Genomic DNA, 8,931 nt, shown 5'->3' with positions numbered 1-8,931 from the left:
CTAATAAACAGACTTCCAACAGGTTTTTTCTTGGAAGAGGAACTAGACAGGGTTGCCCACTCTCCCCCTCGCTTTTTGCAATATTTATCGAGCCTCTAGCTGCAGCAATAAGACAGAATGAGAGTATTAAAGGAATTAAAACCAAACACAGCCATCACAAAATTAGTCTCTATGCAGATGACATATTACTGTTTTTAAGTAATATACATTCTGTAAATGAAACGGCAACAATCATTAATGAATTCTCTTCTATATCAGACTATTCCATTAATTGGAATAAATCTGTTTTATTACCACTGAACAGTAATGCGGAGCAAGGACTCACAATACCAGTTAAATCAGGCAATATAAAATATCTAGGTATTTATTTTTCCCCCAAAATATCAGAACTGGTGCTGCTAAACTACACCCCATTACTGAAAAACATACAGGACGACCTAACACGCTGGACCAACCTGCCTTTGTCCCTTATGGGCAAGGTAGCCACGGTTAAAATGAAAATCTTACCCAAAGTTAATTATCTCTTCTCAATGATTCCCACACAACCGCCATTAAAATGGTTCAAAACATTAGACTCATCCATATCAAGCTTTCTATGGAACAATAAACCTGCAAGAATTAGTCTAAAAACTTTAAAATCTGCAAAAAGCTGTGGAGGATTAGAATTACCTAACTTCCACAATTACTTTCTTGCAAATAGATTACAATACATCTTAAAATGGTTAAAAAATAATCCAGAAACCAACTCATGGTTAGACTTGGAACAGGCGTTATGTGGAAAGATCAACCTGTCAGATCTTCCATTTATTAGTCAAATAGTTAAAAAACAGGATTGTTTCAAAAGTATTAATATAAATGCCACTTTAACAGCCTGGTGGGAATTTCTCAAAATATCAAAATCATCAATTCAACCGTGCAAAATGACACCCATCTGGAACAACCCAGACATCCTCATAAACAAAAAAATTATCCACTTCCCAGCTTGGCAAGCAGGGGGCATAAAACAACTAGAGCACATAATTATTGATAGAAGATTCATAACTCCCCAGGAACTTCAAGACAAACATGGAATATATAACTTCTTGGAATATCAGCAACTTAAATCAATTATTACTAAAAAGTTTAAATACAGAGACAACGATTTAAAGCTACCAGATGTAGTTACCACTCTGATCAATTTCTCAATGAATAAAACTCTCTCCAAAATATACAAACTTTTATGTAATTTAGATAACAATATTTCACTTCCGACAACAAAATGGGATGCGGATTTGAGCATCAGCACAGATGAAAGTTTTTGGTCAGAACTTTGTCTAAACACCTTCAAAATGACAAAAAATCCAAATCTGCAGCTAATCCATTTCAAAACTCTTCACAGAATTTACTACACTGGACAGAGGATGTTCAAGATGGGTCTCAGTAACACAGACATTTGTCAGCACTGTGACAGTAATCTACCCGACAATTACATGCATGCACTATGGTTCTGCACGCCTGTCCAGGCTCTCTGGCAGCAGGTATGTGCCGATCTATCAGTCTGGCTTAAGGTTTCAATCACAGCTTCACCGTCACTTTGTGTGCTTGGTGACATGAGTGCCATCGATGTAGAAGGAGGATTAGGCTCTATCATTTTCATAACTCTTTGCATTGCTAAAAAAACTATTTTAATAAATTGGAAAAGCAAAAAAAATATAAATATAAGTCAACACAGAAATCTGCTGCTTGATCATATCAGCTTGGAAAAAATGTCAGCCCAAAGTTCAAGTAACTTTGAAAGAATTCGGTCTCTCTGGTCTCCCATAGCTAACTCCGTGACTTAGGGGGTGGGGGGGGCATGGTCGTCGCTGCTCCTTGCCCTTCTGCCGTGGGCCGGGGTGGGGGTCGGGGCCTCCGGTGCCTGGCCGGGGGTGGTGGGGGCTCCGTTGGTCGGGGGGTCGGGTCCGGCGCCTGGGTGGGGCGGCCTGGGGCGCTGCGTGGTCCTCTGGGCTTGGGTGTGGGGGTGCGTGGTGGGGGGGGTGGGGTGGTGGTCTGGCTTGGCTTGGGGGGGTGGTCCCTTTGCCTGTGCTGGGGGGGGTTGGCGGGGGGCGCTGCTCGGGGGGGGGGGGCCCAGCGGCGCTGGATGGGCTTCCCGTCTACACCTGGGGCTGGGATCGGCCCTTCCCTGGCTCTGGGGCGGGACGGGACAACCCTCTTGGGGCCCCCGGTCGCTCTGGGTGTCATCCGCTTCGGCTGCGGGGTCTGGGGGTGGGGTGGGGTGGGGGTCTTGTCGGCCCTGTCCTGTGGGGGGGCATTCTGGGGGAGGGGGGGGGCCACTATTGGTACGGGGCAGGGGGGGTTGACGGGTCGGGGTCTCCGCTGAGGCCATCGGCGGTTTCCCCGGCCGGTTGGCTGCCTCGGTCCCGTCGAGGCCTGACCAGAGCTATTCTAGGGCCGGCGTTTGGGGGTGGGGGCCTGGGCTTGCTCCGGGGGGGGCCGGCGCTTTCTGGCTCCCCTCTCTCTGTGTGGGGGTGGTGGTGCTGGGCCTGGGGTGTCTGCGCCTCCGGGGGTGGGGCCCCGGGGCTGGGTGGGCCTGGCCCCCTTGCTGGGGGGGGGGGCGGGGGACGGCTGTTTGACCACCGGGGGACAGTCTATCATCTGTCCCCAACTTACCCCCTTCCTCATATAACCTCATAATAGGGTGAGGGGGTGGGGGGCTTAGCCTGCGATGAGCCTTGGGGGGGGGGGGTTTACTAGGCAGTGACCCCCCTCCTGTGGTTGCCGTATGGAGTGGGCCCCCCCTCTTTCGGTTTTATTTGCACCTTAGACATGTAGGGCCCTTGGTAGGGGGGGTGCTTGGACATCACTGCCAGCAAGCAGCGGATGTCCTCCTAGCACCCTACCCGCCAATTTTAACCGCACCTTAGACATTTAGGGCCCCTTGGTGGGGAGGGTGAGGGGACGTCACTGTGAGTAATCAGGAGACGTCCCCTTAGTGCCCTACCCACCAATTTTAACCGCACCCCCCTTAGTACACACACCCCTCCCCCCTCAATATATACATCCCAACATAAACACACACACATGCACACACACACTCTCTCAAACACACATACACGCACACACATTTTGCAAGGAAGGTGGGACCTAGGACCATCTGTCCCCTGCCTCTTCCCTGGTGGGGGGTACGGGCCCCTTTGCAACGGCGGCTGTGTCCCCGGGGTGCTGGCTTCCTGGGCCCGGCGGTGCTCTCTCCGCGCGGTGGGGGGGTTCACATTACATCTGAGCCGGGGGTGTTCGTGTCCCTGGGGGGTGGGTTCTGGTCCTTGCTCCTGAGTGCTGGGCCCCGCCAAATTTCCAACTGTGGCCGAGCCTGGTCGGGCCATATTTACAACACCCCTTGTGGGCCCTCTTTTTTCCCCGGGGTTCCCCCCTCCTGGGCGGGGGCGGCGGGCCCCTGCCTCGCTCCTCCCTGGACCAACCGTTGGCCGGGCGGATGGCTGCCTGGAGTGCGGAGTGGGTCTCCCTTGGGGGGTCCTGGCCCGTACCTGGGGTTGGGGCGGGGGGATGCCCGGAACTCCTGGGTGGTGGTGGGGTGCTCGTCTGGGGCTGTGGGCGTCCTTCTCCGGTGGGGCCCTGCGTTGGGTTCTCCCGGCGCGGCGGGGGGGCTGCTCTCCTGGTTGGGCTGGGGCGGCGCCCTCTTTCCCTCCGTGCCTCCCTGCTCTCTGGCTCTGGGGGCCTTGCGGCGGCCCTGCTGGCCCTGGCCTGGGTGGCGGGCTTGGTCGCCCGGGCGGCGGTTGTTCCCTGCCGGTTCCCGTGTGGTGTTGGGGGGAATCCGGCTGCCGCTGCTGGTGCGGTGGGGGTCTTGGGGTGGGGATGGCTGGGCACTCTCCCTCCTCCTTTTCACGTTCCACCATCCATTTTAGAAGAACATAAACACTCACCTGAGCACAGGTGTCAGCTCAACAGACTGAATGACTGAAATATTTCACACTAGTTGGTTTTAAGGCATAAGTATGCGTGTGAACACTATCTGTTTTGTGTACATGTCGACAGGTGGACATTTTTGCAACTAACAAGTGTGTTTATAACATTTGAGTGTGTGTGTGGACAGGCTCCGCCCTTTTTTTTTTTTGTTTTTTTTTTACATTTGAACCTTACCATAATGATTAACAACCAGTAAACTTGTTGCTTTATGCTGCTTCATGGTCTTATCCCCTTTCCCCTCCTATTATCACCCCCTACCCCCCCTCTCTCTAACGTCCCTCTTTCTTCTTCCCCTCTTTCCTTTTCCGTCCGGTCCAACACCAAAGATTTTCAGACATGTTTGAAATTAATAAAGTTTGGCCTCAATTACAAAAGGGGTTTATTCAGACATACCTTTGGTTTGTCTGAAGATTAATAACCCCTCTTGTTAAAGTAAAATATGTCCAACCCAAGAGGCCCTCAGCTCTCATCTGTCTGCCTAGCTGTTGGACAGGACAAGTTGAAAAAAAAAAAAAAAAAAAAAAAAAAAAAAAAAAAAAAAAAATCAACACAAATATGTTTGTAATTTTATTATTATAAATTTATTATTTATAAATCAGACACGTTTTCCATGATCAGAACACAACAGATTCATACATAGTCTTTGTAAAAATGTTCATATTTATTATGTTTTTACTTTGACAAATAGGTGTCAGTCTCCGAGTTAAATAGAAGTAGTTCGCCCCCAGACCAGGTGGTGGCGAACACGAAAGAGAAAAGTAGTGAGCATGGGTGTCCGAATTGCTTTGAAAATTCAGAGAACTATATAGAGAACTATATAGTGCCGCACTATATAGGGTTTTAGTAGTTAGGGGTTAGGGTAGGAATTCGGACACAGCCAGTGTGAGTTTTTCCCACCAGATGTGTTTGGGTTAGTAGTTTGCAGTTAGAAACAGACCACAAAAAAAAAAAAAAAACAAGAAAAACGATTGCATTTAATGAGTAGGAGATCTTCTTACGGGCTAACATGCTAATGCTAAGCTAATAGCATTTCAATATAATAGTCATTAAAAACCACTGACCTCGGCATCTCTGGTGACTCACAGTTTTGTATAAATTTAAAGTAACTCTACAGCTTACAGTTACAAACTGTTAAAGGAGACAAATATAGCAAAATTAGTTTGTATAAAGCTCTCAACATCACAATTGCTCTTATTTATTTACCAAACACATCATAAAAGAAAAATAGTGGTGAAATAAGACCCGTTTTTCTGAAACGACCTCATCTGAGAGTGAGAGACGTCGATCGACGCGGTCAGACTGCAAGGTTTAAGTAAATGTTGGGCTTGTTTTAAATACCCCATGTAATTCTAACACCATTGACGTGTTTTTTATCAGGAGTCAGTGAAAAGAAAAAAGTTTAGATCAGGGGTGGGCAATTATTTTTAATCGCGCTCCACATTGGGTTCTACAATTCGCTAGAAGGGCCTGACCACAAGCAGATGTGTGGAGTGACAATGATATAATATGGAATCTGGATAAAAACATTTGGATGGAAAATTATATTGTAAAACAGATTATTCTAGAATTCTTAGTTTAAAACTTTTGTTCCCATTTTAGACCAATTTTTTTTTATTGTGAAGCCCTTTGGTACCTTCAAGGAGTTGTAAAATGCTATTTGAATAAAGTTTCATTCATTCATGATCCTTTTAATAAAATATATTTTGATTTGATTTTGATTTGAAATGGTTTATTTCAAGCAATTAAGTAGAAATAATACACAACAGCACTATAAACATCAGTTGTACATTCATACACTAACTAATCATACTTAGGATAATTAGACATTAATAAATATTGCTTGAAAGGAAGTGGAAGGAAGGGAATTTATATAATCCCACCCCGTTATACTATAACCATTTTATTACATGATTTATCAATATCCGGTTCCTAGGTTTTATCAGACAGAATTAAAAATCATAAGATATCGATAAAGCACATGACAAAGATGAATTACTTAATTATTACGTCAAGGACTTCTAGTGTTAAGAACCGCGAAGGGGGGGGGGGGGGTCTAAGGGCAGGGATGCCAGTATAGCTTAGTGAGTTTGTTAGTTCATTTTAGTATTTTCCTATTGAACTCTTTGTATTCGTGATCCTTTTGAGTTCATGTTTTGCTTCGAAGCCCATCGAGACGACTGTTGTTGGGATTTTGGGCTATACAAATAAAATTGAATTGAATTGAATTGAACAGGTGCTAAACTTTAAAGTGCTGAAGATAAAAACAAGTGCTAAGATTAAAAACACATAAGCAGGCAAATTAGGGTCGCATGCATTAATAAATAATAAAATTATTTACCACATACAATTCAACTGTAACTTCAGAAGCTCCAGACATGTGTGCAAAAGCGCCATTCTCATTGGTCGTATAGTTTCTGACGCGGCGCGTCAAACCAAAAAAACGAACCCAAGGCGTTTTTTAAAAAATTACGCTTTTACGCGTGGCGTTTTTCGCGTCGGTGTGCACACTCATATTGGTGCCCTTTGTTTAATCACGTTGGCGTTAAACGTCGGCAAATATCGCGCGCAAAATTCGTCCCGGTGTGTGCGGGCCTTAAGACTGAGCCCTGTGGGACTCCATAGTTAACTGGAGTGCACTGAGAGGAATGTCCATTTACATTAACGAACTGATACCTATCGGACAGATAGGATTTAAACCACTGGAGAGCAGATCCTCTGATCCCCATGTCCTGCTCTAGTCTATGGAGTAAAATACCGTGGTCGATAGTGTCAAAGGCTGCACTGAGGTCCAACAGGACCAGAATAGAAAGTAGTCCCTTTTCTGAAGCCAATAACAAGTCATTAGAGACTCTAACTAGTGCAGTTTCCGTGCTGTGGTGGGGTCTAAACCCCGACTGAAAGTCTTCAAAGTGGCAGTTGTCCTGTAGGTGGCAGTAAAGCTGCTTAACTACAACTCTTTCTAGGATCTTAGAAATAAAGGGCAGGTTTGATATCGGTCTATAGTTGGCCAAGATGCTAGGATCCAAACTGGGCTTTTTCAGAAGAGGTTTAACAACTGCATATTTAAAAGACTGTGGCACGTAACCCGTTTCCAGAGAGGCATTTTTTATCGTTAATATGGGATCATTAATTAGGGGGAAAAGTTTCTTTAAAAAGTCTAGTGGCAATTGGGTCTAACAGACACGTTGAGGATTTGGAGGACGTAATAATTGATGTTATTTCCGCTTGATCCACAGCAGTGAAGCAGTCCAATGTTACAGAGGTTTCTATGGATGCCTCCATTTCTACCGCTTCAGCCTGTTCTGGGCTGATAGTAGGAATAACTTGATTTAACTTATGTCTAATATTTGAGATTTTACTATCGAAAAATGTAAGAAAATCATCAGAGCTGAGAGAAACAGGAACATGTGGTTCTACTGAGCTCTGACTGCGAGTTAATCTAGTAATAGTACTAAAAAGAAATCTTGGATTATTTCCATTCTCTGATATTAAGGTTGAATAGTACTGGCTTCTAGCTCTACGCAGAGCTTTTTTATAATTTAATAGGCTATGTTTCCAGATATCCAGAGACTGCTCTGAACCGGAGCGGCGCCATTCTCTTTCCAACTTACGGGTTTCTTGTTTGAGAGAACGAGTTTCAGCGTTAAACCACGGTGCTACTCGGTTTTGTCTGACGAACTTAGGTTTCAGGGGGGCAACAACATTGAGTGTACTCCTGAGGGCTTGTAAGGCATCATTGACAAAGTGGTCATTTATACTAGGACTGATGCTATGGGAGCTGGACTCAGAGTATTTTCTCAGAATATCACTAAGTACTGGCTGAACTGTGTGTTTAAACTCAGACACAGAACGGTCAGTTAAGGTTCTTCTAAGCTGTTTCTTATTCACTGGGACAGAAGGATGTTCCAGTTTAAACTGGAAGGTAATCAGAAAGTGATCAGAAATGATGGGGTTAAGAGGAAGGACACTCAGCTGGCTGATCTCTATCCCATGGGTTAGAACAAGGTCCAGGGTGTGCTTATGACAGTGAGTGGGTTCATTCACACTTTGGGTGAAACCAACATCATCTAATAAAGCTGCAAAAGCCTTTCCTAGACAGTCACTGGGGTCATCAACATGAATATTAAAATCCCCTAATATTATAGTTTGATCAGAATCTAAGACAATAGTCGATAGGAAGTCGGAAAACTCAGTTAAAAATTCTCAATATGGGCCGGGGGGGCGATAAATAATTATGAGTAAAACAGGTTTTGGAGTTTTCCTGTTTGGGTGATTTATAGACAAATGATTCTTTCAAATGAATTATAAACATTTTTAACTTTAGGGCTGAGAAGTAAGCTAGACTGTGATATTACTGCCAAACCACCTCCTTTCCCTGAAATCCTGGATTTCTGATAGTTAGCATAAGTGGGGGGGGGGGGGGGGGTTGCTTCATTCAATCTAACATAGTCATCCTGTTGGAGCCAAGTTTCTGTTAAGGCTAAAAGACTAAGGTTGTTATCAATGATTAACTCATTGACTAAGAGGGACTTGGAGGAAATGGATCGAATGTTTAATAAACCGCATTTCAGTCAGACAACTCTTGCAGAAGAATATTTATTTCACAACATCTTTAGGTTGACATTCACAATTTGATTCACAACTTCGTTTTGGCATAAGGCTCCGTTCAATTCCTTGAGACACTTATTTTTTCCCATACACTTTCGGGTAACAACCCCCGTAACGGAGCCCACAGGTGGAAGCCGGGGAGGAGGGAGGGGCAAAGAATGAGCGCTGAAGGTAAGAGAGAATGAACAATTGTACACCTGACTTAAATAGGACGCTAAGCAGGTGGGTTAATTAACTGACCCGCCCTAGGGGAGTAACCTGCAATTCTGCCGAGTGTCTGCCCGAAATGCGACGAGTCGCTATTTAATGACATCATAATTCTGCTTATGAGAACTGCTGTCTGTCACTTTAAGGTTTCTA

This window comes from Oryzias latipes, chromosome 4, assembly GCF_053564925.1.
Source record: "Oryzias latipes strain Hd-rR chromosome 4, Olatipes_Hd-rR_3.1".
Lineage (NCBI taxonomy): Eukaryota > Metazoa > Chordata > Actinopteri > Beloniformes > Adrianichthyidae > Oryzias > Oryzias latipes.
The sequence above is the reverse complement of the archived record's forward strand: the minus strand, read 5'-3'. Positions refer to the sequence as shown.